This window comes from Aegilops tauschii, chromosome 2 (genome assembly GCF_002575655.3).
Source record: "Aegilops tauschii subsp. strangulata cultivar AL8/78 chromosome 2, Aet v6.0, whole genome shotgun sequence".
Lineage (NCBI taxonomy): Eukaryota > Viridiplantae > Streptophyta > Magnoliopsida > Poales > Poaceae > Aegilops > Aegilops tauschii.
Genome location: NC_053036.3, coordinates 279,621,188 through 279,639,344, shown reverse-complemented (window position 1 = coordinate 279,639,344; position 18,157 = coordinate 279,621,188). Strand labels below are relative to the sequence as shown.

The 18,157-nt window shown below is 44.5% G+C and overlaps 1 long non-coding RNA gene across 2 annotated transcripts; it reads right to left on the bottom strand.

Moving 5' to 3' along the window:
- Nucleotides 1–10,199: 10,199 nt before the first annotated feature.
- On the bottom strand, nt 10,200–13,675 carry LOC109785328 (uncharacterized). 2 transcript variants are annotated; one of them, XR_012202476.1, is made up of 5 exons: nt 12,763–13,675; nt 12,494–12,665; nt 11,375–11,444; nt 11,092–11,252; nt 10,200–10,740 (listed from the first exon to the last, which is right to left on the bottom strand). It is a non-coding gene; the product is annotated as an uncharacterized lncRNA (long non-coding RNA). The 2 variants fall into 2 exon arrangements; XR_012202475.1 differs by having other exon boundaries at nt 12,494–12,662.
- Between the last annotated feature and the right edge of the window lie 4,482 nt (nt 13,676–18,157).

Below are 18,157 nucleotides of genomic sequence, written 5' to 3'. Positions count from 1 at the left end.
GAGGTGCCGTGCGTTCGGTACTTGATCGGTCGGATCGTGAAGACGTACGACTACATCAACCGCGTTCTGCTAACGCTTCCGCTTTCGGTCTACGAGGGTACATGGACATACTCTCCCCTCTCGTTGCTATGCATCACCATGATCTTACGTGTGCGTGGGAATTTTTTTGAAATTACTACGTTTCCCAACAGTGGCATCCGAGCCAGGTTTTATGCGTAGATGTTATATGCACGAGTAGAACACAAGTAAGTTGTGGGCGATATAAGTCATACTGCTTACCAGCATGTCACACTTTGGTTCGGCAGTATTGTTGGATGAAGCGGCCCAGACCGACATTACGCGTACGCTTACGCGAGATTGGTTTTACCGCCGTGCTTTGCACACAGGTGACTAGCGGGTGTCAGTTTCTCCAACTTTAGTTGAATCGAGTGTGGCTACGCCCGGTCCTTGAGAAGGTTAAAACAGCACTAACTTGACAAACTATCGTTGTGGTTTTGATGCGTAGGTAAGAACGGTTCTTGCTCAGCCCGTAGCAGCCACGTAAAACTTGCAACAATAAAGTAGAGGACGTTTAACTTGTTTTTGCAGGGCATGTTGTGATGTGATATGGTCAAGACGTGATAAGATCTAAGTTGTTGTATAAGATGATCATGTTTTGTTGAAGTTATCGGCAACTGGCAGAAGCCTTATGGTTGGCTCTTTATTGCATAAGATGCAAGCGCCAAATAATTGCTTTACTTTATCACTATGCGATAGCAATAGTTGCAAGAGCAATAGTTGGCGAGACGACCATGTGACGACACATTGATATAGATCAAGATGATGGAGATCATGGTGTCATGCCGGTGACGATGGAAATCATGACGATGCTTTGGAGATGGAGATCAAAGGCACAAGATGATGATGGCCATATCATGTCACATATTTTGATTGCATGTGATGTTTATCTTTTATACATCTTATTTTGCTTAGTTCGACGGTAGCTTTATAAGATGATCTCTCACTAATTATCAAGGTACAAGTGTTCTCCCTGAGTATGCACCGTTGCGAAAGTTCTTCGTGCTGAGACACCACGTGATGATCGGGTGTGATAGGCTCTACGTTCAAATACAACGGGTGCGAAACAGTTGCACACGCGGAATACTCAGGTTAAACTTGACGAGCCTAGCATATAACAGATATGGCCTCGGAACACTGAGACCGAAAGGTCGAGCGTGAATCATATAGTAGATATGATCAACATAAGTGATGTTCACCATTGAAACTACTCCATCTCATGTGATGATCGGACATGGTTTAGTTGATATGGATCACGTGATCACTTAGAAGATTAGAGGGATGTCTATCTAAGTGGGAGTTCTTAAGTAATATGATTAATTCAACTTAAATTTATCATGAACTTAGTCCTGGTAGTATTAGCATATCTATGTTGTAGATCAATAGCTCACGTTTTGCTCCCCTGTTTTATTTTGATATGTTCCTAGAGAAAACTAAGTTCAAGATGCTAGTAGCAATGATGCGGACTTGGTCCGTGATCTGAGGATTAACCTCATTGCTGCACAGAAGTATTATGTCCTTGATGCACCGCTAGGTGACAGACCTATTGCAGGAGCAGATGCAGACGTTATGAACGTTTGACAAAAGCTCGGTATGATGACTACTTGATAGTTTAGTGCACCATGCTTTACGGCTTAGAACCGGGACTTCAAAAATGTTTTGAACGCCACATAGCATATAAGATGTTCTAAGAGTTGAAATTGGTATTTCATACTCATGCCCGTGTCGAGAGGTATGAGACCTCTGACAATACTTTGCCTACAAGATGGAGGACAATTGCTCAGCTAGTGAGCATGTGCTCAGAATGTCTGAGTACTACAATCGCTTGAATCAAGTGGGAGTTAATCTTCCAGATAAAATAGTGATTGACAGAATTCTCTAGTCACCATCACCAAGTTAGTAGAACTTCGTGATGAACTATAATATGCAAGGGATAACAGAAACAATTCCCAAGCTCTTCGTGATGCTGAAATCGACGAAGGTAGAAATCAAGAAAAACATCAAGTGTTGATGGTTGACAAGACCACTAGTTTCAAGAAAAGGGCAAAGGGAAGAAGGGGAACTTCAAGAAGAACGGCAAGCAAGTTGCTGCTCAAGTGAAGAAGCCCAAGTCTGGTCCTAAGCCTGAGACTAAGTGCTTCTACTGCAAAGGAACTGGTCACTGGAAGTGGAACTGCCCCAAATATTTGGCGGATAAGAAGTATGGCAAAGTGAACAAAGGTATATTTGATATACATGTTATTGATGTGTACTTTACTAGTGTTTATAGCAACCCCTCAGTATTTGATACTAGTTCAGTTGCTAAGATTAGTAACTCGAAACGGGAGTTGCACAATAAACAGAGACTAGTTAAGGGTGAAGTGACGATGTGTGTTGGAAGTGGTTCCAAGATTGATATGATCATCATCGCAGACTCCCTATACTTTCGGGATTAGTATTGAACCTAAATAAGTGTTATTTGGTGTTTGCGTTGAGCATGAATATGATTTGATCATGTTTATTGTAATACGGTTATTCATTTAAGTTAGAGAACAATTGTTGTTCTGTTTACATGAATAAACCTTCTATGGTCATACACACCAACGAAAATGGTTTGTTGGATCTCGATCGTAGTGATACACATATTCATAATATTGAAGCCAAAAAGATGCAAAGTTAATAATGATAATGCAACTTATTTGTGGCACTGCCGTTTAGGTCATATTGGTGTAAAGCGCATGAAGAAACTCCATGCTGATGGGATTTTGGAATCACTTGATTATGAATCACTTGATGCTTGCGAACCATGCCTTATGGGCAAGATGACTAAAACTCTGTTCTCCGGAACAATGGAGCAAGCAACTGGCTTATTGGAAATAATACATACTGATGTATGCGATCCGATGAGTGTTGAGGCTCGCGACAGGTATCGTTATTTTCTAACCTTCACAGATGATTTGAGCAGATATGGGTATATCTACTTGATGAAACATAAGTCTGAAACATTTGAAAAGTTCAAAGAATTTCAGAGTGAAGTGGAAAATCATCGTGACAAGAAAATAAGGTTTCTACGATCTGATCGCGGAGACAAATATTTGAGTTACGAGTTTGGTCTTCAAATTAAAACAATGTGGAATAGTTTCACAAATTCGTGCCACCTGGAACACCACAACATAATGGTGTGTCCGAACATCATAACCGTACTTTATTGGATATAGTGCAATCTATGATGTTTCTTACAGATTTACCACTATAGTTTTGGGGTTATGCATTAGAGACAGCTGCATTCACGTAAAAAGGCACCATCTAAATTCGTTTGAGACGACACCGTATGAACTATGGTTTGGCAAGAAACCAAAGTTGTCGTTTCTTAAAGTTTGGGGTTGCGATGCTTATAAGAAAAAGTTTCATCTTGATAAGCTCAAACCCAAATCGGAGAAATGTTTCTTCATAGGATACCCAAAGGAGACAGTTGGGTACACCTTCTATCACAGATCCGAAGGCAAGATATTCGTTGCTAAGAATGGATCCTTTCTAGAGAAAGAGTTTCTCTTGAAAGAAGTGAGTGGGAGGAAAGTAGAACTTGATGAGGTAACTGTACCTGCTACCTTATTGGAAAGTAGTTCATCACAGAAACCGGTTCTTGTGACACCTACACCAATTAGTGAGGAAGTTAATGATGATGATCATGAAACTTCAGATCAAGTTGTTACTGAACCTCGTAGGTCAACCAGAGTAAGATCCGCACCAGAGTGGTACGGTAATCCTGTTCTGGAGGTTATGTTACTAGACCATGACGAACCTACGAACTATGAAGAAGCGATGGTGAGCCCAGATTCCGCGAAATGGCTTGAGGCCATGAAATCTGAGATGAGATCCATGTATGAGAACAAAGTATGGACTTCGATTGACTTGCCCAATGATCGGCGAGCCATTGAGATTAAATGGATCTTCAAGAGGAAGACGGATGCTGATAGTAGTGTTACTATCTACAAAGCTAGAATTGTCGCAAAAAGGTTTTCGACAAGTTCAAGGTGTTGACTACGATGAGAGTTTCTCACTCGTATCTATGCTTAAGTCTGTCCGAATCATGTTAACGATTGCCGCATTTTATGAAATCTGGCAAATGGATAAACAAAACTGCATTCCTTAATGGATTTATTAAAGAAGAGTTGTATATGATGCAACCAGAAGGTTTTGTCAATCCTAAAGGTGCTAACAAAATATGCAAGCTCCAGCGATCCATCTATAGACTGGTGCAAGCATCTCGGAGTTGGAATATACGCTTTGATAAGTTGATCAAAGGATATAGTTTTATACAGACTTGCGGTGAAGCCTGTATTTACAAGAAAGTGAGTGGGAGCACTACAGCATTTCTGATAAGTATATGTGAATGACATATTGTTGATCGGAAATAATGTAGAATTATTTTGCAAAGCATAAAGGAGTGTTTGAAAGGAGTTTTTCAAAGAAAGACCTCAGTGAAGCTGCTTACATATTGAGCATCAAGATCTATAGAGATAGATCAAGACGCTTGATAAGTTTTTCAATGAGTACATACCTTGACAAGATTTTGAAGTAGTTCAAAATGGAACAGTCAAAGAAAGAGTTCTTCCTGTGTTACAAGGTGTGAAATTGAGTAAGACTCAAAGCCCGACCACGGCAGAAGATAGAAAGAGAATGAAAGTCATTCCCTATGCCTTGGCCATAGGTTCTATTAAGTATGCCATGCTGTGTACCAGATCTATTGTATACCCTACACTGATTTTGGCGAGGGAGTACAATAGTGATCTACGAGTAGATCACTGGACAGCGGTCAAAATTATCCTTAGTGGAATAAGGATATGTTTCTCGATTATGGAGGTGACAAAAAGGTTCGTCTTAAAGGGTTACGTCGATGCAAATTTTTGACACTGATCCAGATGACTCTAAGTCTCAATCTGGATACATATTGAAAGTGGGAGCAATTAGCTAGAGTAGCTCCATGCAGAGCATTGTTGACATAGAAATTTGCAAAATACATACGGATATGAATGTGGCAGACCCGTTAACTAAAACTTCTCTCACAAGCAAAACATGATCACACCTTAGTACTCTTTGGGTGTTAATCACATAGCGATGTGAACTAGATTATTGACTCTAGTAAACTCTTTGGGTGTTGGTCACATGACGATGTGAACTATGGGTGTTAATCACATGGTGATGTGAACTATTGGTATTAAATCACATGGTGACGTGAACTAGATTATTGACTCTAGTGCAAGTGGGAGACTGAAGGAAATATGCCCTAGAGGCAATAATAAAGTTATTATTTATTTCCTTATTTCATGATAAATGTTTATTATTCATGCTAGAATTGTATTAACCGGAAACATAATACATGTGTGAGTACATAGACAAACAGAGTGTCACTAGTATGCCTCTACTTGACTAGCTCGTTGATCAAAGATGGTTATGTTTCCTAGCCATAGACATGAGTTGTCATTTGATTAACGGGGTCACATCATTAGGAGAATGATGTGATTGACTTGACCCATTCCGTTAGCTTAGCACACGATCGTTTAGTATTCTGCTATTGCTTTCTTCATGACTTATACATGTTCCTATGACTATGAGATTATGCAACTCCCGTTTACCGGAGGAACACTTTGTGTGCTACCAAACGTCACAACGTAACTGGGTGATTATAAAGGTGCTCTACACGTGTCTCCGAAGGTACTTGTTGGGTTGGCGTATTTCGAGATTAGGATTTGTCACTCCGATTGTCGGAGAGGTATCTCTGGGCCCACTCAGTAATGCACATCACTACAAGCCTTGCAAGCATTGTAACTAATGAGTTAGTTGCAGGATGATGTATTACGGAACGAGTAAAGAGACTTGCCGGTAACGAGATTGAACTAGGTATTGAGATACCGACGATCGAATCTCGGGCAAGTAACATACCGATGACAAAGGGAACAACATATGTTGTTATGCGGTTTGACCGATAAAGATCTTCGTAGAATATGTGGGAGCCAATATGAGCATCCAGGTTCCGCTATTGGTTATTGACCGGAGACGTGTCTCGGTCATGTCTACATTGTTCTCGAACCCGTAGGGTCCGCACGCTTAAAGTTCGATGACGGTTATATTATGAGTTTATGTGTTTTGATGTACCGAAGGTAGTTCGGAGTCCCGGATGAGATCGGGGACATGACGAGGAGTCTCGAAATGGCTGAGATGTAAAGATCGATATGTTGGACGACTATATTCGGACATCGGAAAGGTTCCGAGTGATTCGGGTATTTTTCGGAGTACCGGAGAGTTACGGAAATTCGTCGGGGAGTATATGGGCCTTATTGGGTTTAGGGGAAAGAGAGAGGAGAGGCTGGGCGCCCCCCAAGGCCTAGTCCGAATTGGACTAGGGGGAGGGACTGCGCCCCCTCCTTCCTTCTCTTCTCTCTCCCCTTTCCTTGACTCCTACTCCTACTACTTGGAAGGGGGGAATCCTACTCCCGGTGGGAGTAGGACTCCCCTAGGGCGTGCCATAGAGAGGGCCGACCCTCCCCCTCCTCCACTCCTTTATATACGGGGAGAGGGGCACCCCTTGGAGACACAACAATTGATCCCTTGGATCTCTTAGCCGTGTGCGGTGCCCCCTCCACCCTAATCCACCTCGGTCATATCGTAGCGGTTCTTAGGCGAAGCCCTGCGTCGGTAGAACATCATCATCGTCACCACGCCGTCGTGCTGACGGAACTATCCCTCAAAGCTCAGCTGGATTGGAGTTCGAGGGACGTCATCGAGTTGAACGTGTGCTGAACTCGAAGGTGCCGTGCGTTCGGTACTTGATCGGTCAGATCGTGAAGACGTACGACTACATCAACCGTGTTGTGCTAACGCTTCCGCTTTCGGTCTACGGGGGTACATGGACATACTCTCCCCTCTCGTTGCTATGCATCACCATGATCTTGCGTGTGCGTAGGAATTTTTTTGAAATTACTACGTTCCCCAACAGAAGGGTCCACGAAGAAGCAATCTTGTCTATCCCACCATGGCCATCGCCCACGAAGGACTTGCCTCACTTGGGTAGATCTTCACGAAGTAGGCGATCTCCTTTCCTTTACAAACTCCTTGGTTCAACTCCACAATCTTGACGGAGGCTCCCAAGTGACACCTAACCAATCTAGGAATCACCACTCTCCAAAAGGTAATAGATGGTGTGTTGATGATGAACTCCTTGCTCTTGTGCTTCAAATGATAGTCTCCCCAACACTCAACTCTCTCTCACAGATTTGGCTATGGTGGAAAGATTATTTGAGTGGAAAGCAACTTGGGGAAGGCTAGAGATCAAGATTCTTGTGGTTGGATTGGAATGTCTTGGTATCAACACATGAGTAGGTGGTTCTCTCTCAGAAAGTGAGTAGTGGAAGTGTAGGCACGTTTTGATGGCTCTCTCTTGAATAGAGAAGGGGGTGGAGGGGTATATATAGATGTCGGTGTCAAAACCGGCCGATCTCGGGTAGGGGGTCCCGAACTGTGCGTCTGAGGATCAAAGGTAACAGGAGACAGGGGACACGATGTTTATCCAGGTTCGGGCCCTCTTAATGGAGGTAATACCCTACTTTCTTGATGAGGACATCAATACCATTGTTACACCCACAGCCCCTGCTGCTATACATACTAGACCAATTACTAGAGCTCGCGCACGCCAATTAAATTACCAGGTACTTTCGTTTCTTGGTAATGATTCTAATGTTCATGAGAATATGATGCTGCCTAAATTGGATACATTTGTTTTGCTTACAAATGACGGGCCTAGCTTTGAGAAGGATGAACATTGGAGTAAGAACAAGCATGGAGATGATGGCATGCGCATGGGGAACAAGAACGGAGTTACAAGTGATGATTTCAGGACGTTGAAGCCACCATAATGCGTGCATGAAGCCTTGGACGAAATATACAAGATGCTACTTCATAACTTTCGTCCAGAGGCTATTCTAGGTGCTGCGTCACCTTATTATTGGGCCAGGCCCATGTAATTTCGAAATACTTGAGTATAGGCTGTTTTTAGAGTCCGTATGTGTGGGGAAACAAGAGATAGGGTTGGTTTCGGACCCCTTCCCCAAGGGCCACAAAATTCCCCCCTCTTCCTACATATATACAGCCCTTAGGGCATCGTTTAGACTTTGGGTTTTGTTTAGATTAAAAGTTCGCCATAGCTGCAACTTCGCGTACTTCGTTTGTGTTCAACGACCAGACAAAGGCGTCACAGAACCCCACGTTGATCAATAAAGCTTTCATCTTATATTCGCAATATCCAGATTGCAATCTCAGTTTCTTGCTTGTTCTTCGTTTGCTCGCAGGAAACAAACCCTCGTGGTCAGGTTGATCGTGCTCCGGCGTGGTCAATAACCTCTCGGAGTTGGTTTAGCGATTGCTAAGGCGCGACGTCATCGCACGTTCGTAGTCGGATCGTCAAAGTCGACTTCCACCAAAGCGATATCCATCATCTCATCGAAAGACGGGACACCTTTGCCTCTATCATTTCTGCTTGATTGACTTTGATGAGTATAGGGGTTACAAGAGTCGATCTACCTCGAGATCGTAATGGCTAAACCCTAGATGTCTAGCCTATATGATTTGCGATAGCCCTCTGGTTTATATAGACACCAGAGGGGCCTAGGGTTGTACAGAGTTGGTTTACAGAGAAAGGACACTACATATCCGGACGCCAAGCTTGCCATCCACGCAAAGGGGAGTCCCATCCGGACACGGGAAAGGCCTTCTATCTTGTATCTTCACGGCCCATCAGTCCGACCCATGTCACATAGCCCGGACGCCCGGGGACCCCATAATCCAGGACTCCCTCAGTAGCCCCTGAACCAGGCTTCAATGACAATGTGTCCGACGCGCAGATTATCTTCGGCATTGCATGGCGGGTTCCTTCTCGGAATACACCAAAGCAGTCTTCCGAACAAGAGAACCGAATCCGACTCTCTATAATAGTTACAATACCCAACCATGAGGGCAAAATACTTAAACAAAATAAGCCACGTCCACTGACAGTGTTTTCGGCGAGACGTTATGATGCGGTGCATCCTACGATCATCCCCATGTACACTTCGACTAATCCCCAAGCCCCAAGAGGACATACGATGAGACCTCGACCATACGCCATTGGACACAAGGTGAACTCACTCCTTTTCGAACCGACACTTTCCACATAGGAGACATGGTCCTACCTCATGCATGGACCTTGCATATACTCAGGTACAACCGAGATGACCATGGAGGATCCAAGGACCAAGGCCAAGCATGAAGAGGAGAAGGAAGAAGAAGAACGGACAAGACAGGACTTGCCCGGATCATCCGGACCCCCAGCCGGATGATCCGGACCGAGCCCGGACGATCCAGACGACCACCCGGACGATCCGGCTAACTGCGTCGAAGACACCCGAAGGTTTCACTTGAAGCCGGATCATCCGGACGGCCGCCCGGATATCCGGACGGCCGCCCGGATCATCCGGGCCACCATCCGGATCATCCGGACCCCGCCTGCGCGCGTGACTTGGGCCGAGGTCCGTCTACCCCTTCGCCCCTCACTTACCCCTTCGTGACTTAGACTATATATACTCCTCCCCCTCCTCCATTTGAGGGCCAGCATTAGTTTAGCTCATATGTGAGGATAGCTTTGCTCATCCATACGGATCTACTCCTCGAGAGAGACCGCGGCCCCTCTTCGGAGAAGATCCATGTTGGATTCAAGACCCCCTCTTGGGTGGCCCCATCAAGACCTCCTCACGGAGAAGAACCGGTTACCCTATGTATCGTCCTTTGTTGGTTTTGGACCGTGTGATCTCTATGTGTACTCGGATCTAGCATATGTGTGACTATATCTTGTTGGTTTGAGAGATCCTCTTGTGTTTTCCCTCGTTTTCCCCTCGTGTTCTTCGTGTTCTTAGTCGGGATCCGCTCCTTTCGTGAACGATCGGCCGTTTAAAAAGTATATCATGATTTTATGGACCAAATCCTTTTCGAATCTTTGCCAACAAACAAGTCATGTGAATATAAATTTTACATTGATATTATGATATACATGGTCATGTAAATAAACGAAGGCATGACCATGAAAAAATCGATGCACAACAATATGTATTTTTAAAAGGACACCAGAGGTTCACACACATAAATGATATACATGGTTCAAAAACATAACCCAAAAATGAACATGGGTATAATGAGTAATCATGGTCTCAGGCATAGCATAGAGGGAGTGCAAATGTTCCCTTCATCTCTAAAGAAAAGGGGGAATGTCCCAATCAATTATGGAAAGATAGTCATGGGGTACAAATGTCGAACCTACTCGCACAACCAGTATCCTGAGCGCATCATTCATTATACTCATCATTTACCAGGTTACGGTAAATTGAAGTCTTGCAAGAGCGGGTTTGGTCAAGTCAGCCATGTAGTAGTTGCTAGTGACCTGGTTCTTAACAACATTGGCCATCTTGCGGAACTCCTTGTGCATGCGAGTGGAGAACGCAAAGGCTTGGTCTGCTGCGTCTTCATCTTCATTGTCAAGAGGACCACAGTCATCTCCTTTTCAGCAGCTAGCTGCACCACGTCTTCTTGTTTGACAGGTGAAAGACCAGTAGGAGTGGACATTATACAGGTAGTTTGTCCCCATGATGAACTGAACCGTGGCACTGCTATTGCGAATTACTACATCAGGTCAGAGTGCAATGCATGTTAGATAGTTATGGTTTATGAACCTTTGCAGGTAAGCTTAACAAGATATATTAAGGAACTGAAAATCGAAGGTAGCACGTGCATAAAAGTTTCGGGCGGTAGTTCCATTTTCAGTGAACTGAACAAATAAAGTAGAAAAGGATAAGCTAATAATTCCATGTGTGCACAACCAGCATCTGAAAGACCAATGTAGTACATGAGGGCATCATGTCGGTTCATAGATAATCGGTGAACAAGAGGGCATCATTTTTTCCGTTTAGAAACAATACAAATTGGCAATGGTTGTCAATCTGCAAGTACATAAGAGAGGTGAAACTATCTTACATAGTTGTGCATGTTTAACATGAGCTTAGTTTGTGAAGCATTTGTCAAACACCCAAGAAAAGAATACGAAAATAGATCGAAGCACATGTACGACGGAGGCCGCGGTGAAATTTCCCAGAGATGAACGTGACTTTCCATGCACAATAGACCGTTTCAAGGACCTGAATATGTACAAAACCCACAATACCTTATTATGGATAATTGTACGACATGCCTTCAAAGTATTAAAATGTGCTTACTAACAGAAATACATTGAGATAGGATGCAGATCAGGAAAATGTACCAGTCACTTTGACCCAACTCGATGTAGCTTTGTTCACTGGATCTTCTCCCCGACAACTTCATTGTAGGTTCTGCACAATAACACATTTTCTGAAGAAATATATTCTGCACACAACCAACGGTTTCTCTGAAGAAATGTATTCTGCACAACAGATTAAAGTTTCTGCATGATAGCTAAAAAAAGATGGACATTAACAAACATGCAAGCGGGCTGAAAGGAGAAACCATGCAATCCAAGTCTGCTCCCTAACCACAGATCTATCAACATATTACACAGCACACAGAAGTGTGTTCTTGTGTTTTCTTACAAATAAGATGTTGTGTACCCAAATCATATAGACTGAACCAAACTGCGCGATGTAAACACTTGCAACAGATGATGTATCATCATTTTACTTTCCTCTTCCTTTCCCTTGATTCTCGGGGAAATATGATGGCCGAAAACTGGACCACAAAAAAGTGTTAGCTGATTCTGGACTATGGGCTAACCAGCGAGTGAATAGCGAAAGCCAATAACTATGACAGATTCTTGATGTTACTAAGACCACGACATTTTAACTATGGGTGCCCCCCTCTTTGGGTACCTTGGCGCTCAATTTGGCCTGTGCCACTTCCATAAGTTTTTTCCTTTTCAGCCTCTCTCTCTCCTTTCCACCAAACCTAAAGCGTTCTTGAGGTACACTAACAACATACTTTTTTTGTGGTCACTAACAGCATACTGAAGCTGGAGACATCTATTACGATTACAAACGCAAAATAAGATAGCAGATGCATGATGTACTAATCCCGATCTGAATGTGTTTCCAACTTGCTCAAATAGGTTGTTACATATCTTTGGATCTGAATATCATGACAAATATCTGAAACTGACCAAAAGTTCAATCAAAAATTTGGGCCTTAAACAATATTGACTGATAAGAGTAATGATAAGAGTATTTGGTACCTAAATTTACCTGCCAATTCATCACAACAATATTTAATATCACGATACAAGATATGACAGAATTAAAGGGAGACATCATGACTTAAGTTACTGCGAAAAGGATAGTTCAGAGCTCTGGAACTTTTGTATACCAATCACACTACATCAAGAAAGGATAACAAGTGGGGAAAGACATACCCTTCCTTCCACTAAATCCTGCGTTCCAATGTTGACAACAATACATCCAATGGCCTTTGCAGAGTTGAGACACATCATGTGATTTTGATTCCTCTCCCATGGGTTACGAACTCTTTTCTTATTTATTGCTCTCTAATCAATGGTTCAACATACATCTACATTGATTAACCTACTAATGAATGAATTAACATCAGCTACGGCTCGCAAACAATTTCTGTTCAAAGAGTAAATGAGCATACACCATATAGCTAGCTAGAAAGCCATCTCACCAGAGCAGGACACCATCCCTAATAAGATCAAATAGCTGGGTGCCGGATGGGTCAATTAGAAAGTACTTCATCAACAATGGGTCTTGACCTCGGTAAGGGTTAATATGCGTCGCATAAGACTTCTCCTGGTTCAGATTGTGCAGCAGCATAGTGATGATACACCAAATACACCATCATTTATGTTTTTGAACCATGTATATCATTTATGTTTTTGATCAAATAGATGGCGGCCGCATAGATGTAGGCATGAACATAATTTTGCTAGACCCAAATGATGATAGGATAACTGAAATTGAGACATTGCAGGATCTGCTAGCACTGAACCCAGAACAACAGACGCCGAACTTTGTGCATTACTAGCTGAACAAACAACATTGAATTTAAAATACGACTTAGATTGACGTGCACAAGCAGCTTCTGTACCAATCAGATATTTCACACACAGTGAACCAAACATCTTCAATACATTGCCAACTTAATTTCATGAAGTATGCATCATCGTCTAGAATTACTAACGGGTTGGGGGTGGAGATTGGAGAAAGAAGGGAGGAAAGAGAAGACCCGCCAATTTGGGAAGCACGAGATTCTGCTTCAATGGCACCAGAGAACACATCACAAATCGAGATGGAGATCCGAGGCGGCACACAAGTAGCGGGGATGGAGTTGTCCATTGGAAGAATGGCTGCATCGTCGCCAGAGCAGGAGCATGCGGAGGCTCCCATCCGGGGGGGGGGGGGGGCGCTGTGGAGAGGGAGCCGACTCGGCGCGGAGAAGGGCGTGGCGGCGGCCTGGTGCGGAGGAACGTGGGGTGGCGGTCCGGCGCGGAGGAGGTCGTGGCGGCGGCCGGAAAGGGAGCTGCGCTGGTGGCGATCGAAAGGGGAGGGGCACTGGTGGGCGTGCTAATCTGGGGCGTGATTTGCGCTCGAGGGGAGGGCAGGACATAACCAGGATAGTCTGCCGGCAGAACATTTAATTTGGGGCGTTTATTTGTGTGATGAAATTTTGATGTAATATAGACTGTTAGATGTGACTTAGTGGGATTAAACGGACGCCCCTGGTAATCCCGTGTACATCTTTTGGTGTGGCTATAGGGTAATTTAAGTTTGCTCTTTTAGTAGTAGTATAGATATAGATGCTCATGAGGAGACCCCCATAGTTTCCTCATACATATTAGGAGATTTTGATGCATTCCATACTTTGCATGATTCCCATAATTGCTTGCACCATATGCATTCCATGAATAACAATGCTCTAGATATTTTTCATGATGCATTGTCCAATTTGAGTCTCCATTATGCCATACATGACAACAAACCTATCATGATGGATGACATGTTTCTATATCACGCATCTCATTTATTTGAGCATTGGCTATTTTGTGCTAACCAACACATGCATGTGCGCATCATGATGGATGATATGTACATGCATGTGCGCATCATGATGGATGATGTGTACATCTACCACGCACACACAATTTTTCCTTTGCCTTTGTCTTGTGTAGGTACTCATCTATACTCGTCAACCTCTCAATCCCAAGAGTTGACGAAACGAGCTCTTGAGAGCAACGATGACTTGGGATCCCGTGGACTATCCTTACCACCATTCCCTTCGCGCAAGGACTACGCGCATCTCTTTTACTTGGCTCTCACACGGCTATGGGCTATATATCACTTGTCACATTATGCCCATTTTACCATGTTCACTTTGCATGTTATGCTTGCTTCTATGCCTTTGCCATGCAATTGTGACCCTTGCTTGCACTTACCCATGATTCATCATTATACTACTCCTATGTGTATTTGCATGCTTGGTGGAGATCCTTGTTGCTATTGCCATGTTTATCATGTGCCTCATGCTATTGATACTTGTTGTGTTGGGAGAGTCATGATGATCCATTGCTATTTACATAGGACTTCTTGCCAACACCATGAACCTACTTTGCTCATATCTTGTTTTCATGCTTGTGCTATGTCATGTGAATTATATGTGCCCACTATTTTCACCCATGACATGATTGCCATGATTACCTCTAGTATGTTGCATCTTCGCACTACTAGCTTGCTTGACTTGATCACTATGATTGCTTGCTTTATCGCATCACCCATGTTCCACTCTTACTTGCTTTCTTGGGTTAATGACAAATATGTTCATGCCTCTCCCTTGATTTTTGTTGATCATTGTCTCTTGTCTCCCTTAGTTGCATCTCTCATATCAGTATTGAGTGCCAACTTGCTATGCTTATTGATCGTGGAGACTTGGACATATTACTTGTGAAGCATGCTTGTTTGATTGAGCCTATTGTATTTGGTTGTTATCGCATCATATGCCTCCATACTATGAAATGCTCCCTTGTCCTTTCTTATGATGAGCATGATGCATACACTTGTTGGGTATCTTACCATACGAATGATAGGTTTTGCACCCCCGATAACCTCATTTGTTTTTCCGAGTATTTGTGATGTTGTTTCATTTTGAAGGATTATGAAGGCATTTCCATCACGAAACAACTTGGTCACGTGAAGGCGTACATGACGCGCAACGCCAACATTTTCAACATCCTCATAAAGGTGAACTCTTTCCCTTTGAGCCATCCTCACATACGCATATTGGATGGGTCATTCTTTCATTGTTGTTTCCTTCTTCTTGTCTACATGATACACATATTGGAGGGAGGACCAACATTGGAGATGGACCCTATGGACCTTCAAGTTGACAAGTGCCACAACATCGAGCTTTGGTACAACACCACACATAATAAATTTGCATCTTATGCATGGATTGACTCACATTATGCTTGTCTTGTTGCATCTATTTCCATGTCATCCATGATATATGAGCTTGTGCACTTCCTTAGCAAATTTGTTGTGATCTTTCTTGATGGCATATTCATACATAATGATCACACTGCCTACCATCAATTGCATGATAACATAATCATATTTAGCATCCATTGCCATATTCATGCTCTTGACAAACCGTCTCACTATGACATCATTTTGCACCGTGGTTGCATTGATCATATTCACAACACATTTGTGTGCACAATGAATGCTTTTGCTCCCATGAACGCTTTGCATATCATTCTCTATCATCTTGATAAGCTTCATGTGTTTTGTCACGAACAAACTTGTTGCACGGACTCATTCTTACATGATGGACGCTTTGTGTGCGCTGACCATTGTATTTCCAAGTGTTGTTTGTGTTTGCTCTTTTTGCATGTATACCACTCCGGTGACACCTTGGAGTACTTGGATTGCGCAATGTCTTCAACGTCGTCCAACTACAAGTCCGCCCACAACAACCGTTTCCATGGTGATGAGGATCACGATCCGAGGTCGGATCTTTCCCAAGGGGGGGGGGGAGATGATGCGGTGCATCCTACGATCAGCCCCATGTACACTTAGACTACTCCCCAAGCCCCAAGAGGACATATGATGAGACCTCGACCATACGCCATTGGACACAAGGTGAACTCACTCATTTTCGAACCGACACTTTCCACATATGAGACATGGTTACTACCTCATGCATGGACCTTGCATATACTCAGGTACAACCGAGATGACCATGGAGGATCCAAGGACCAAGGCCAAGCATGGAAGAGGAGAAGGAAGAAGAAGAACGGACAAGACAGGACCTGCCCGGATCATCCGGACCCCCAGCCGGATGATCCGGACCGAGCCCGGACGATCCGGACGACCACCCGGACGATCCGGCTAACTGTGCCGAAGACACCCGAAGGTTTCACCTGAAGATGGATCATCCGGACAGCCGCCCGGATCATCCGGACCCCCGACGCCCGGATCATCCGGGCCACCATCCGGATCATCCGGACCCCGCCTGCGCGCGTGACTTGGGCCGAGGTCCGTGTACCCCTTCGCCCCTCACTTACCCCTTCGTGGCTTAGACTATATATACTCCTCCCCCTCCTCCATTTGAGGGTCAGCATTAGTTTAGCTCGTATGTGAGGATAGCTTTGCTCATCCATAAGGATCTACTCCTCGAGAGAGACCGTGGCCCCTCTTCGGAGAAGATCCACATTGGATTCAAGACCCCCTCTTGGGTGGCCCCATCAAGACCTCCGCACGAAGAAGAACCGGTTACCCTATGTATCGTCCTTTGTTGGTTTTGGACCGTGTGATCTCTATGTGTACTCGGATCTAGCATATGTGTGACTATAACTTGTTGGTTTGAGAGATCCTCTTGTGTTTTCCCTCGTTTTCCCCTCGTGTTCTTTGTGTTCTTAGTCGGGATCCGCTCCTTTCGTGAAAGATCGTCCGTTTAGGGTATCCACCCTACATCACGTTACGTCTGGCCTTATTATTATTTTGGACCGTTCTTTGGCCTCCCGCTTTGCGTTTCGAGACACAGCCTCCGGCGACACGTCTTGTCAAAGAAGAGATCGCGTCCCCGCGTTATGGGATTCTCATCAATGCGGGCTTGGGTAATCCAACCGTGCCATTCGCACGATCTCTTGGGAATAGGCAAGTTTTAAGGCTAAAGGGGGAGGGGTTGACATTCACGGCCTATATAAACGGATAAAGATCCTTTCTTTTTTTCCCCACGCCTTCTTCCTTCCTCAGCCTTTCCCTCCTCGAGCTCCAGCGCCCAAGTTCCGGTCTTCCCCACCGCCACCGATCTATCCGACCATGGCTGGATCCGGCTCTCAAGGCAAGTGGATGGCCTCCTCCGTTACGGAGAAGGACATCAAGGAGCTCCGAGAAGCGGGGTACTTGACTGCGGAGATCACGCACAGGCTCCCTTCCCAGAAGCAGGTCATCCCCACTCCGGAGCCCGGCGAAATAGTGGTATTCATCCCCCACTTCCTTCGCGGACTAGGGTTTCCCCTCCACCCCTTTGTTCGCGGTCTCATGTTCTATTACGGGCTAGATTTTCACGATCTAGCTCCGAACTCCTGCCTCCACATCTCAGCGTTTATCATCATGTGTGAGGCATTCCTCCGCATCCCCCCGCACTTCGGCCTGTGGCTCAAGGCCTTCAATGTGAAGCCGAAGGTGGTCGACGGGCAGCATGCAGATTGTGGCGGTGCTATGGTGAGCAAGCTCCCCAACGTTACCTGGCCCAAATGGGCCTTTGTGGAGACCGTCAAGATATGGCAGCAGGAGTGGTTTTACATCACCGAACCCCACGGCACCAAGTGGGCCCCCGCTCCTACATTCAGATCCGGACCCCCGTTGCGGCTTGCATCATGGACCAACAAGGGTCTGGACTGGGGATTATCCGATGAGGTGTTGATGCTACAAAAGCACATAAAAAATATCATCGAACAAGACACCAGCCTCACTAACGTGATCCAGGTGATGCTCGTCCGCCGAACCCTTCCCTGCCAGTGACGGCCTCTCCGTATGTGGGAGTTCAATCCGGAAGGGCC